The 14,093-nt window shown below is 54.6% G+C and overlaps 1 protein-coding gene and 1 non-coding gene across 9 annotated transcripts in view; both read left to right on the forward strand.

Moving 5' to 3' along the window:
- Window positions 1-14,093, forward strand: part of NTNG2 (netrin G2) — a 73,681-nt gene that overhangs the window by 13,754 nt on the left and 45,834 nt on the right. Inside the window, exon 1 of one of the 8 annotated variants that reach the window (XM_029203270.1) lies at window positions 10,304-10,605. The exons of the other annotated variants lie outside the window; for them this stretch is intronic. The gene's annotated coding sequence lies outside the window, so the exon portion shown is untranslated. Of the gene's footprint in view, window positions 1-10,303; window positions 10,606-14,093 lie in introns of those variants that run through there. 8 annotated transcript variants of the gene reach the window in all.
- TRNAD-GUC lies at window positions 13,569-13,641 on the forward strand. The gene has a single exon. It is a non-coding gene; the product is annotated as a tRNA-Asp (tRNA).

Genomic DNA, 14,093 nt, shown 5'->3' on the forward strand with positions numbered 1-14,093 from the left:
ATTAGGATTTTGATTTTCATGTCGCTAATGACTAATGACGCTGGATATTATGTGCTTATTGACCATTTATATATCTTCTTGGGAGAAATATATATTCAAGTCTTTTGCCCATTTTTTCATTGGGTTGTCTTTTTGTTGTTGAGTAGTACATGTTTTTTATATATTCTGGATACTAAATCCTTATCAGATATATGATTTGCAAATATTTCCCCCATTCTACAGATAATCTTTCATTCTCTTGATTGTGTCCTTTTAGGCACAATTTCTTTTTTTATTTTAGTGAAGTCTAATTCATCTCTTTTTTCCTTGTGCTTTTGGTGTCATATCTAAGAAATCATTGCTAAATTCAAGCTCACGAGTGCTTACCCCTATGTTTTCTTCTAAGACTTTAATAGTTTTCGCTCTTATAGTTAGATCTTTGATCCATTTTGAGTTAATTTTTGTATATGATGTCAGACAAGCATCCAACTTCAGTCTTTTACATGTGGATATACGCTTTTCCCAACACTACATGTTGAAAAGACTATTCTTTCCCCATGGAATGGTCTTGACACCCTTGTTGATTCAATCAGTTGACCATAGACGTATGGGTTTATTTCTGGACTCTCAGATCTATTCCACTGAGGCACTGAGCAGTCTATGTGCAGTATTTCATCTAACCCTCCCAAATATCCCTCATGGTGGAAACAACCTTTATCTTATTGTCCCCATTTTACAGACGAGAAAACTGAGAGTCTAATACTGAGTGGCAAAGTCCAGGCCCAAACTCAGACCCTAGTCACTCAACCTCCCGAGGAGGGAGGAAGTCCAAATGCTCACCCCTCCTCCCTCCCTTTCTCTCCCACCTCCGTCCTTTCCTCCCTCTTTTGCTCCCTTTTTCCTAACTTATCCTTTAAGTTGGGATGTTAACTGTGATTCCCAGAGAAGGGTATCTGGGGAGGGGATGTCATGACCTGTGACCTCTCTGGTCTCCAAATATCTCCTGCCTCCACTTCACCTCCTCGCCTCCCCTGCTCACCAGGGCACCAGATTCTGTGTCTCCATCTTTGCTACACAAGTAGGCGATAAAGAAATGCTGGTGATAATTATCCCTCATCTCAAGTAGATGGTGCAGTTGGGAAGGGGTCTTAGAGATTATCTAAACCAGAGGAACCCCGATATCTCTTAAGCACATCACAGTGGAACTAACTACTCAAGGGAAAGTGGGTGCCTGGAACCTGGCTGCTGGCACCCTCTGCCCCTGCCCCGGACCCCTGAGCCCCCACCCCCGGAAATCCTAGGGCTCCTGTGAACACAATACGAAACCACTAATAGAGTCCAACTTCTGCCCCATTTCCTACATGGGGAAACTGAGGCCCGACAGGATGGACTGACTTCCTCGGGCCCCAGTGAGGGAGCAGCAGACCCGGGAGGTTCAACCGTAAGCCATGGACTGGAGCCCTGGGGACATGAGGCCCTCCACACCAGGTCCCCGTACATCCAGTCACCTCCTGGATTTGACCACATGTGGTGGCATTCGGTGGGGGACCTGGAATGCCTCCCAGCGCGCGGTGGAGCTACACCTTCAGGGTAGGCATGGCCGTAAGGTTAAAGTTTGCTCTCTGGCCTGCTCAGGTGAGCTCTCGCACCTGTGTGTAGCCCCTGGTGACCCAGCCCTGCTCAGAGCTGGGTCTTGCAGGCCCTGGGGATCCCAAGGCCCCTGCCCTGGCCCGTCCGCAAGCTGTGGTTCTCCTTGCTGTGGCAGCACTGTGAAAGGTGGACAGGAAGGGGATGTTTGTGGGAGGTGGGCAAGGCCAGGGGTGAGGCAGGATGGGGGGCAGAATGTTAGGGATCACAGCAAAGTCAGCCTCGGCGATTACCCTCCGATGTCGGGCTGGGGTGCATGTGGTCCAGCCCTGGCCCGCAGCTGGGAGCTTCAGGAAGCAAGAGCCGGGGATACACTCTCGTGTGCCTCACCACACGCTGGTGTTTCTCCCACCCGTCCCATCTCGTGGGTTTTGGCTGCCATTTCCCGAGGCCTCCCTGTGGGCCGGGTACCCTGCTTATGCACTTTCTGTGCATAGCGTTTGTGTTTTCTCCGCAGCACTGGGAAGGGTATGCTGCAAATGAAGGGAGGGAGGCTCAGAGAGGTGGAGAGACTTACCCAAGTTTGCACAGCAGCGACAAAGCCAGGATCTGTCTCCGGGGCCTTGACCACTGTCCCATCCTGCCTTGTCAAAAGTCGGGATCACTGTCCTTGGGGACCCGAGATCCCAAGGTGCAACCACGTCACCCCTCAGGGCCTCGTTGGTAGGAAGGAATTAAATCCACGTTTGTGGATCCCTCCAGATCTACACCTGGGGCTTTCTAGAGCTGCCCTTCCTATTAAAGCGTCCTGGGCCCGTCTGCAAGGACCCGGCATTCTTCTCCCCCAGCGCAGTTTGTCCTGGGGTCTTTGGGACAATTTGGACCCCCTCGGTCCTGCATTCCAGCTCCCTCCTGTTGCCTGAATCATTTGTCCACTTGACTCCAAGTGTCAACCAGGGAAATAAAAGGAAATGAAACACAACCGGGGCATTTCCCCTCGGTCGTAGCAGAAGTCCGTTTTTGGGCAAAAGATGAAAAGGAGGAGAATGAGACATGGAGCCTGAAGGTAACCCCAGAGCCTCGTCAGCCACAGCAGCACGCCCCCGCCTGAGCCCACAGAAAGGGCATGGTGCCCATGTGGGAGACTGCAGGTTCCTGAATTGTCCCTTCCTTCTGCGGAATCAAGAGACAGCAAAGGCAGGTGACAGCTGGAGGAGAAGCCAGTGGGCCAAAGAGCATGCCCTGTTCCCACCCCAGGCACCATCTAAAACCCCTTGCCAACAGCTCCGAGGCTGACGTCTTGCTGGGTCTGGACTTCTGGGGATCAGGCTCCACGCTGGACTGGCTGCCAGGGGCTGGGTGCCCTTGGGTCTCGTCCCTGCTTTGGGATGTAAACTTCCTGCCTTCACCAGAGGGGGTCTATGTATTCACCCTCCAGACCCCACTGCATTCCTAGATCTTGCTTCTGGCTTTTGGGACTTTCAGACTTAGAGGGAGGAAGAGGGAGAGGCATGGAGAGAGCAATAACCTCCCAGGCACTGGAGGACCCGGAGGGGATGGGCAGAGGCAGGACACCAACCTCAGCTCAGCTGCAAAACCCCAGAGCAGTGCCTCCTTCTCTGGCGGGGTCTCAGCCCCTTTGAGAATCCATGGTGCTCTTCCTGGAACAATGTGGGTGCGTGCACGTGCGCGCGCGCACACACACACACACACACACACACACACACACACACACACGGTTGCAAACACTCACAAGGCTTCCCAGACCACCCTGAGTCCACATGTGGGCCCCTATGGGCCCCTATGCTCCCTCTGGGGGCCCTTAAGCTCAGGAAAATCACCATTTGTCTTCTTGTAACTGACTGATCCTGTTGCCTGAGGCTTTTCTTGATTCCACATCTTCCACCACCTCTTCAGACCAGCAAAAGCTCATATTTATTGAGTGCCTACTGCATACCAAGCACTTGACCTGAAGTTGCTCGTTGAGCCCACCCAGAACACTTAACGACAGATCCTATATTTATACCCATTTTCAATATGAGGAACCTGAGGTTCAGAGAGGTTAAGCCACTTGCTCAAAGTCACACAGCTTCCAAGTAGAGGAGCCTGGCAGCTCCACTCCAGGCTCCCTGGACCCAGTGCCTAGCTCCTAACCAGGCTGCTTAGCTGACCTGAGGCGCTCTGAATCTCTGTCTCACGGTTGGATTGAGGTGGTTGTTGTGTGTGTATGTGCGCGTGCGCGTGCGTGCGCGTATGCGTGGCCATTTTGCTGGGGGAGTGTACTGTCCCTGCCTGCCCCTCCTCCCCCAGTACTCCTCGGCAGCCTGAGCAAGGAGGGCTGGGGAGGAGTGACGGCAGCGTTTTGCCCACCCCCTCTACCCCTTGAGACATGATGGAGCCTCCTAATCCGATTACTTGATAATTCACTTATTTCATGTCTATTTGGCAGTGTGTGGGCTCCCACGCACCAGCTCCAGGGAAGGCGAGATGGCTTTGCCTGGAGGAATCCGATCTGTTTTTCTGGGGAAGGAGTGGGGAAAAAATACACCCAAGAATGGACAATAATGGACCTAAAAATAGAGGGTGGAGGGAAGTGGGGGCGGGGAGCCAGGCATCTGCCTTCCACTGGGCCTGCTTGCACCCGGCAGCTCCCCCCCTCCCACCCGTGGGTTCCCCAAGGGTCTGGCTGCCTCTCAGCCTGGAGGAGAGGCATGGGAATGGGGAGCGGAAGGAAAGCAAGACTGGGAGCCGGATGCCACTCCAAGATGGAGAATTATCCCATCGAAGGGTCCTCCGGGCTGTGGCCTTGACCTTGGCTGCACGTCAGAGTCTCCTGGGGAGCTGTAACCAGCCAATGCCTGGGAAGGGACCTACCCCTGAGGGTCCGATGTGGTTGGTCCGGGGTTCCCCTAGGTGAGTCAACGTGAGAACCACTCTAAGGGGTGTCTGCACAGCAGGAATAGGGGTGCAGATTTGGGGCCTCTCTCCTCCTTTGCCCCCGGGTCTCCTAAACCTTGAGACAGCCTTTCTGAAGGCCCCAAACCCAGATGGTCCGCTGGGACTCCAGAGGAGTGAAGGCAGGGGACAGGGAGCTGTGCAGACTCTTGGTTCTGTCCGGGTCCCCATCCCACTTGAGTGTCCTCAGCTGAGCCTCACAGTGGACTCACCTGGGAGCTCTTAACATCCCCCCCCCAACCTGCCGGGGCTGCAGCCCCACCTGCTACTGCAGAGTCTCTAGGGTGGGCCTGGGCCGAGGATTATTCAAGCTGGGTGGTCCCAGGATGAAACAAAGTTTGAGAACCAACATTTCAGTCTTGCCCAGGACGGCACTGGGTCCCTTCCAGCTATAAGCATCTTGTCTTTTCATCTTAAGTATCTTGGTTTTTTGAATTGAAAAACTAGAGGAGGAGAGAGATTGCTCTCAGAGTCTTTCCTTCCATCTGAGCTGCAGGCACCCCATCCTTGCTCTGGCTTCCTGGGACCTGAAGGGTGCTGGCCACCACCTTACCCTTTGTTCCCAGGTTCTTAACCTCTCTTTCTGAAAGGAGGCTGCCCAGCCAGAGTCAGGGCTTTCCCTGCGGCTGCTAAATGTCAAGGCTGCCGGCTGGCTCCAGGCCTCCCCTTCCACCTTATCTCCTGCTGCCCACCAGGCTCCTGGTCCATCCAAGCACATTAACTCCTCTCTACCTGGGGCTTTTGCACGTCTGGTCTGGCCCTTCTCTTGATCCCGCTACATAGCGCACCCTCCCCACAGCCCGGTCAAATCTCCCTCCACCTGTCCATATCCAGCCCACCCACCCTTGTGGGCCTGTCCTTCTGAAACCCCACCTCCTCCAGGAAGCCTTCCTGACCTTCCCAGCCAGTTCCCCTCCAGGCTTGTCATCCGTGCCATACTCTGGTGGTCACAGCACGGTGGTCAATGCTCCCATAAGGGGTCAAAGGTTACTGCAGGTATGACCTTGAGTCAGTGCCTGGCCTCTGGGGGCCTCAGTCCCCTCAGCTATAAAGCAGGGATGATGGTGAGAGCTGGGCTGACATCACTGTACAGGTGTCCTTCTTTGGACCAACTGTAGCGGGGGCCCCTACCTGGCCAGGCATCTGAGTCACTGCAGGGGGTTTTGAGTGGTTGGTTGTTTGGTGGCTTGGTTCACTTTCAACCTGGAGCAGAACTTCTGGTCTTAGTGCCCAGAGATACTTTCATCTCTTTCTTCTTCCCAAGGATGTGGATGGGCAGCCAGGTTTGATGGCTGTTTCTTCGGGGCCATTTTGCACATTAGAGATAGTTGTTGAATAAGTGAAGGAATAAATAAATGAAACCTTACCAGCTCAGGCTTGCCTCTCTCACCACCACCAAGGCCTTCATCGGTAGAGCGATGCACCTGTCCAGTTGTGCCCGGGGATGGGGCAGGCCCAGACACTTCTTTCTCTTTCCTCTACCCGACCGCTTCTTATGCCTCAGAGACCAGCAAGAAGAAGCCCTAGAAAGTCTCAGCTTGTGGCCATTGGCACAGTCAGGTCCCATCCGTCCAGGTGCTGCATCTACTCCTGACACCTCCTTTTCAATGCGGAGGACCTGGAGAGGGGACCCGCCCAGGAGGGGGAGTCGCTCTGCAAACCTTAATTAAGCATCTTGCGTGTGACAGGCCCCACTCCTGTCTTCACAGGACACACAGTGGGGAGGGGACCACACAGTAATTAACAGAAGAAGTCGCTAAGGAAAACCGATCAAGTGCCCATCTCGGGGAGGGAGGTGTTGGCCAGGGTGTTCTCCGAGGAAGGGAGGGTTAGCAGACATCTGCAAAGGGGTGGAGGAGAGGAGCTCCAGACAGAGGTGGCGAAGCCCAGGTGGGATGGGGGATGGGCATCAAGATAGGAAGAGAGATTCCAGGGTCCAAAACAAGGTGGAAATTGACCTCAATGGGATCATACAATGATTTGTAAGAATTTTGTATACGTTTTGTAGACTCCGTGGCACAAAAGTTCATTTCATCTTCCCTAAACCAAGGAATGACCCTACGGGCAGAGGCAGGGTAGCATAGCGGGCTCTTTATAGAGTATATATTGTGGAGCTTCTAACGCCAGTTCTGCCCTTTGCTCAGCAAAGTGCCATTGAATAGGTTTTCTAACCTATCGGTGCCTTGGCTTCTCCATTTTGAAAATAATTATTAGGATCGTCATGAATAGAGAAAAGGAAATTTCACACGAAAAATCACGATCTCAATGTCTGGTGCTAAGAAAAATACTCAGTAGGGAAGTTTAAAAAAGAAAAACGGAAGCAAGGCAAGACGAGAAGCGAGATAGGTGGGCGAGGTGGGCAGAGCCAGGACCAGCTTGGGTTTGGAATTTATCCGAAGAGGGTGCTCTGGGGTGCAGCTCTGGGGTGCTGAAGCACACGGCTGCTTTCTAGAGTGTGCCTGGTGGCAGGTCGGGGCGGGGAGGCCGGAGGGGTTGGTGGTGGCAGGGGGTGGACAGGACAACTGTCAGGGGAGGGGGCTGCCGGGATGGATCTTCAACCTCAACCCTCTTGGACCCTCCCCTTTCAGCCGGTGGTCCCACCAGCCTTGGGGCTCTTTCAGGACCCACCGAGGCCCCATTGCTCTTCAGCAAGAAAGCCAAGGGCAGCTCTCAGAGAGGAGGAGAGGGGCTCTGCAAAGGCCCCAGGGGTCTGGGGAAGGTGGCTCCCCTGAGTACTCCAGCCAGGCCCCTCCGAGGGGGCTGCTCGTCCCCCTGCCTCCCCGCCCCCCGCCCCCAGTACTGCCCCCCCCCAGCTGCTTTTTTCCTCCGTGATAAAATATTCATGTCAGCAGAGCAGGCCCTCTTTGGGAAGGCTGCCTGTGTCTAGCTTCTGCTTTGTACAAGCTTTTAAAGAGCAGGGCGCTTTTCCTACTCTCTAAGCATTTTCTAAGTCCTCAATCAATAATGCACTTTACCCAGCTTCTCTGAATGCAGCTTTTCTTCCTCTCTGCGCCCTTCCCCCCACCCTGCCCCGATTTCTCTCTCTTTCTCTCTTTCCTTCTTTCTTTTGTCCTTCTGTCTCTCCCTATTTACTTTTATTTACTTTTTTTCTAAATGTGTTCCACGAAAGCGTTGAGCTGTTTGGGTGGCGAGCCTCGGATGGGGAGTGGGGTGGGCAGGGAGGGAGGATGGAGAGAGGCCAGGGCAGCTGCCAAGCAGGCGGGTCCTTGGATGAACAGGTGGAGTCTGCGTGTGAGGCGGGGCGAGGAGGAATGCTGAGCCTTCCCGCTGGCCCTGGTGGGGAAGCGTTTGAGCTCCTGGCACGGGGGAAGAGGAGGGCTTGGGCTAATCCGGCCTCTCACCCTCCTTTTTCTAATCAATTAGAAAATGTTTACAGCATAACCAGAGAAAAGAGGACAAACACGTAGAAGAAAGGGGGCAATATGCAGAGTGTGAGTCCAAATACATCGCCAAACTTTCTAAGGAGCCAGCAGTCCAGATTGGCCTATCTGCTTTTTATAGTAATGAGCTCCCTGTCGTGGAAGGTATGCAAATGAAGAGCTGCCATCCCTTGTCTGAGAGAGATGCCCACGTGGATCTGATCAGTTATGTGGTACCCAGTGAGGGGCTGGGGTGCAGCAGGTGCCCGTGGGGGGGGGTGGTCCTACAGGGATCAACCCAGGCACTCTTCAGCTGGGATAGAATTTCCCACCCCAAACATTCCTAAAAATCTGGCTGTGGCAAGAATCTGCATATGCCCAGGACAGAGTGAAATATTTCCTTTTTTTTTTTTTTTTTTTTTTTTTAAGGAATACAATTTTGAGTTCCTGGAGAGATTAACCCTTGTCTAGCCAGAGCCTTGGCAAGACCTCACCCCACCCTCTCTGGCTGTTCAGCTGATGGACAGCCTCTCTGGGTCTTCAGTGGTGGAAGCAGTGTTTGGCGTTGCGTCCTTGTCCGTCTCCTGGACAGCTCGTCCTCCGGGGCAGCCCTATGCCTCAGGTGGTCAGAAAGGCTGGCTGGCTGGGTCTGTTGGGGAAGTCAGAGTCAGGGCGAGGAGGACTGAGGAAGTGGGTCCCTGCCCCGCTGCTAGAACAACACCTGGGCCGGCTGCTTTCCACTCCCCTCAGTAACCGCACAGTCCTCCCCGGGTGATGCCGGGAGGGTCGCTTACCCTCTCTGAGTCGCATCAGAGCAATGGGATCCAGTGAGGCACGTTAGGAAGGGCGCATTGGGACTTCCCTGGAGTTCAGTGGTTAGGACTCTGCGCTTCCACTGCAGGGGGCACGGCTTCGATCCCTGGTTGGGGAAAGAAGATCCCGCATGACTCGCGGTGGAGCCAAAATATTAAAAAAAAAAAAAAAAAGAAAAGAAGAAAAGGGCATGTTGAATAACTGCTCAATAGATACCATCCTTAGATCCAACTGTCAAGGATCCTCACCGAGTTTGGAAATACTTATCAAGTGCCGCTTTGTGCAAATCACTGCTGGGAGTGCGGGGTGGCAAGGCTGAGCCAGACCCGGCCCCTGCTGTCCCAGAGTCCAGTCTCAGTCTCGGAAGGTTCCGGAAGGAGGTAAATGTGGGCAGGGGTGAAATGAAAGGGGGCCTGGAGCAGAGTGGAGGGCTGCTGCAAGCAGCCGCAGAACTGAAGTGCATTTCCTAAGTTACAGCCTGGCCAGGCCCGGCTCAGGAGGTGGCCGGTGACTCTGGGTCCGAGGCAGACCTTGGACCAGGAGATGCCCACGGTGGCTGGCTCGGGATCAGGGTCTGGGGTGGGGGTGGGGAGGACATCACTGTGGCTTCTGGAGAGTCATTGCCAGGATGGATGAGCCCTGGGAAGACACCTTCCCCTGCCTGAGTAACGGCCAGGCTGGGAAGAAATGGCTCCAAGGAGAAACAAAACCAGAAAATTACAAGAGGAACCTCCCTGGCCAGCTGCAGCTCCTGCCCCGAAATAACATGAGGGTCGGTTTCTGCTGATTCACGAGCAGGGAAGGGTGACCTTGCTGCTGTCCAGGACTTTTGCTCGGAAAGAAACCAGAAAAAGAGAAGGGAGAGAGGCCTGGGGGATCGGGTTGGGAGGAGTTAGAGGCGGGACAGGGATCAGTGAAACCGCTGAAGGAGAGGGGGGGCGGGGCGGGGGGAGGAGCAGAGGGAGGGAGGGAGGAGAGAGTTAGAGACCTCAGCGCAGCTAGCATTAGAATCGGCTCCCAACAGAATCTCCGTTTCCGATTTGTTAATAATTTATCCCCGCTGCAACTTTTCTTACCAATAAATAGGAAATAATTTGTTAAGGAGAATTCCCCCGGCACCCCGGCTTTCTCCCTGGGATGGGGGCATGGGGATGTGTCTCTGCATCCTTTCATCGAACTGGTGTGGGCGACCGAGGAACCTGGACTTGGGGAGGTGAGAGTCAGAGCTCAGTCGTTTCATGAATGGGGAAACCGAGGCACAGGCAGGGCAAGGCCCCACCCAAGGTCACACACGGGGTCAGGGACAGTCTCCGGGATCCCAACTCCATGATCTCATGGGTCGGCGACCAGGCCCAAAGAGTTTCCCCCTGAAGTTCTAGAAGCGTCATCCAAGGCGGAGGTGGGGCTAGCTCCTCTGTGGGTTGACTTCCCCCCACTGTTGCTCCTGCCTAAGACGCTGTGCTGCCCCGCCTTCCCCTAAGCGCCCCGTCAGGGTCCCCGGGGAAGGCCGTGTTCCGAGTCCTTGCCCAGCCCGCCTTGCCCAGGGCTCTCCCTGGCAGCCCCCCCGCCTCCAGCCTCCCACCCGCAGATGCCCCAGCCCCAGCTGAGGTTGGTGGGGCTGGGGATGAGACTTCAGCTAGCAACTTGGCAGACAGGTTCAAAAAAATCTGTCAGCTGCTAAACTGTTCCCTGGGTTCGCCCACACGCCTCGGTGGCACCCGAGCCTCTGGGGAGTGGCGCACGGCTGGGGCGCCAGCCGCCTTTCCCTCTGGGTGAGGGGCACAGTTCCTGACTTGTGTCCAAGCCTGACACCCTGGCTTCTTGTCCCACCTCGGCCACCGCGGAGCCCTGTGACCTTGAGACATTGCTCAGTCCCCTTCCTTTGCAGAAGGTAAGTAAAAGGACCCCATCCTCCAGGATAAAGCATATGCAGGGCTTAAGCATGGCCGTTGACCTTGCGCTTGGCCCAGGCCACGGGGCCGGTGATAGTCAAGATGCTCTCCCTACATCCCTTGTCCACAAGCCCGGGCCACCCAGAGTGCCTGCCACGTGGCACCTGGTGCAATTCTCAGGACCACCCATGAAGTCAGCATTCGCAGCCTCCCTGGACTTTCATTCACTGGACAGAGCTTTCCTGAGTCCCCGGAAAGTGCCAAGGTCTGGGCTGCAGTGGGGAAGGAGGCGGGGGAGGCCACGGCCCTCCTGGTACTTCCCCTGCAGTTGGGAACCTAAGGCTCACGGCAGTGGAGCGACTGCTCAAGTGCCCAGTGAGCGGCCGAGCCCTGTACCCGCCCTCCCAGTTACAGAGGGCAAAGCCCTTCCTGCCACACTGTGGCCCGCTGCTCCGCAAAGACCCGGACCTGCTCTGGCGGTGTCCGGCAGTGGTGTGATTTTGTCCCAACGCAGGTTTGGATGGCAAGGCCAGTCTGCATGAAGTTGTTTATTCCTCCTCCTAAGACTTGCTTACAATTCCGGTGACTGCCCCGTCCATGCTCTCCTTGGTTAAGGACCCAGAAAGGCCATCCATCTCTGCTAACAGTCAGCTTTCCCACTCGATGATATATACATTTGTCAACTTTTTCATTTTAAAAAATTAATTAATTAATTTATTTATTTATCGGCTGCGTTGGTTCTTCATTGCTGCGCGTGGGCTTTCTCTAGTTGCGGCGAGCAGGGGCTACTCTTCGTTGCAGTGCGCGGGCTTCTCATTGCGGTGGCTTCTCTTGTTGCGGAGCACAGGCTCTAGGCACGTGGGCTTCAGTAGTTGTGGCTCGCGGGCTCAGAATTTGTGGCTCGCGGGCTCTGTATTTGTGGCTCGCGGGCTCTAGGCGCGCAGGCTCAGTAGTTGTGGTGCACGGGCTCAGTTGCTCCGCGGCATGTGGGATCTTCCCGGACCAGGGCTCGAACCCGTGTCCCCTGCATTGGCAGGCGGATTCTTAACCACTGCGCCACCACGGAAGCCCTCGATGATAATTTTTGCTGGTAGCTTGTCTCTGCTCTTTACAACCTGGCCTCTGACTCCAGCTGCACCTTTTGCACAAAAAAATAACATAAAAGCAAAAGCACTGGAGAGACAGTTGCAAGGTCTCTTCAGTGAAAAGCCTGGTACGAAATGTTTCTCTGTAGAACAGTTGGTCCAGGTGACTCCTGCTCAGTGTCTGTGGAGGAGATTTGTCCCCACCCCGTTCTCTGCCGTGCTGGTGCCCAGGCTGACTGCCTTCCCCTCGCCCTGCACCCCGGCCTTCACCCCTCCAGCTGTGCTGCCCCACTGTGCAGGTGACTTGCCTTTGTGTATCTGTAGAGATAAGTGAGCCACAGATATGATGGGCTTGGTTTCCCCAAGATTTCCTTGCTGGGGTCCCACAGGATCCAGAGGAAGTGATGCAGGGCTGGCAAGTACTTGGTTTCTTGTCTGGGAAATGGAGATGCCCTACCTCCTGGGGGTGCCGGGAGGATGCGGCCGGGATGGATGTGCAGTGCCCAGCCCGCCCTGGCCTATGGTTGGCATTCAGTGAATGTCATGATCGTCACGCCCTTTCAAGCCAGCAGTCCCCACTGTGGTCAGTGTCGTGTGCGAAGCTCCTGGCTTCACCGTGAAGGGGCCAGGTGCCCTTCAGCCTTACTTCTTCCCCTGGAAGGTTGCTGGGAAAACCCTTGACCTAGTGTACATGAAGCTGCTGTTTAATAATAATTGCTACCATTTGAGGGCATTTCCTAGGCATTTCATACAGATTATCTCATGTGATATTGGATGAGAAAATAAAGACTCAGAGAGGCAAAGCAACTTTCTCAAGGTCACACAGCCTCAAGGGGTTGAGCCAAGATCGAGGCCAAGGCTTTCAGACCCCAACACCAGTTTCCTTAACTGTCTGACCCCAGAACAGGGGTTCCTAACTGGGGAGATGGGACCCCACGAGTCCCCTAAGTGGAAAACGTGATGTGTTACATTTTTCCAGAGAACATCCTAAGGTTTTTAAACAGGGGTATGATTTTTTGGTTTTGGTGATATTCATGAAATGTCTAAAGAAACAATGACAACTTTTGATAATATCAAGATTTGGCCCTGCTGTCATCCTGAGAAGTTAGGGGTGTGCCCCAAACATCCCTGGCTCTTTCTCCCCGGTATTAGGCCACTTTGTCTTGACGGTGATTAGTTAATCTGATCTCATAGAGATGAGTAGAAATGTGCAGACCTAGGAGGCCAGCCAGCGCCGGCCCCCCTGCCGGCCCCTCCCTCACACTCTCAGCGATGGCAGCAGCGCTCAGGGTGCGGGGCTCGGGGTGAAACGGCCTTCGCACCCCAGGCTTCCTCCTCGGCATCCTCCCTAGTGGACAGGAGGAAAATGAGGGTATGAGCCCCTGGCACTCGGGAAGGACCGTGGGCTTGAAGCCGCCTTCAGTCGGGGGCACTCTGGCCCCTCAACGGTTAAATGGAATTCCGAGATCTTGGGGTGGGAGGGCGATGGAAGAAAGAAGAGAAATAGGAGAGAGGGAATTGTGTTGGCGATGGCTTGGGATTTATTTATTGTGCTCGCTGTTGACTAAGCCCGCTCACTCCGCCAGGCGCAGAGCTGGTAAATACACAGGCTGATTCATTAGTTTCTGACCATCTGCTTCCCGGGCTGAGGCCGGGGGGGGGGGGGGGGGGGGGGCAGTGAGCCCTGCAGGCTAGGGCAGCCAGGTTGGAGCCCCCCGTCCCTCGGCAGATCCGGCTGTGTCAGTCTTCCTGATGACAGACAGGCGAGGCGCAGGGGTGGGGCGTGAGGGATCCAATGTCCCGCCATGGGAACCACAGGAGGCTGGGCAGGTGAGGGAACGTAGGCAGGGGGATGGAGAAGGACCAGAGGAGGGACTTCCCTGGAGGTCCAGTGGTTAGGACTCCGCGCTGTCACTGCGGAGGGCCCAGGTTCAATCCCTGGTCGGGGAACTAGGGTCCCACAAGCCACGCGGTGTGGCCAAAAAAAAGAAAAAAAAAAAAAAGGACCAGGGGAGAGGTGAGGTGTTTCACAGCAGCTGGGGGTTGACAGGAATAATATCAACATTCCATATGCGGTCTACGACTATTAATCTAATTATCATTCTATTAATAACTAATTAATAGGATGAGCAAATAACTGTAACTTAGTGACTGGTCACTGAGGTCCAAGCCCTACAGGGAGGCTTCAATGCACTGTCCCAGATAAGCACACTAACACTCCTGAGATGAATGACGAGGGAACCGGGTTCAAAAGTGAATCAAGCAAGGAGGGCTTCCTGGAGGAAGTACATGGGGAAAGCTCTAAAAACCCAGAGGAGGGAGCGCAGCTGCAGGGGCACAAGCTCAGAGCTGAGAGGGGATGAGACAGCCGGGGAAAAGGCCCAGCAACAGTGCTGATGGAT

The sequence above is a fragment of the Monodon monoceros genome, unplaced genomic scaffold (assembly GCF_005190385.1).
Source record: "Monodon monoceros isolate NGI ecotype Baffin Bay Population unplaced genomic scaffold, NGI_Narwhal_1 Super_Scaffold_5, whole genome shotgun sequence".
In the NCBI taxonomy this organism is placed as follows: Eukaryota; Metazoa; Chordata; class Mammalia; order Artiodactyla; family Monodontidae; genus Monodon; species Monodon monoceros.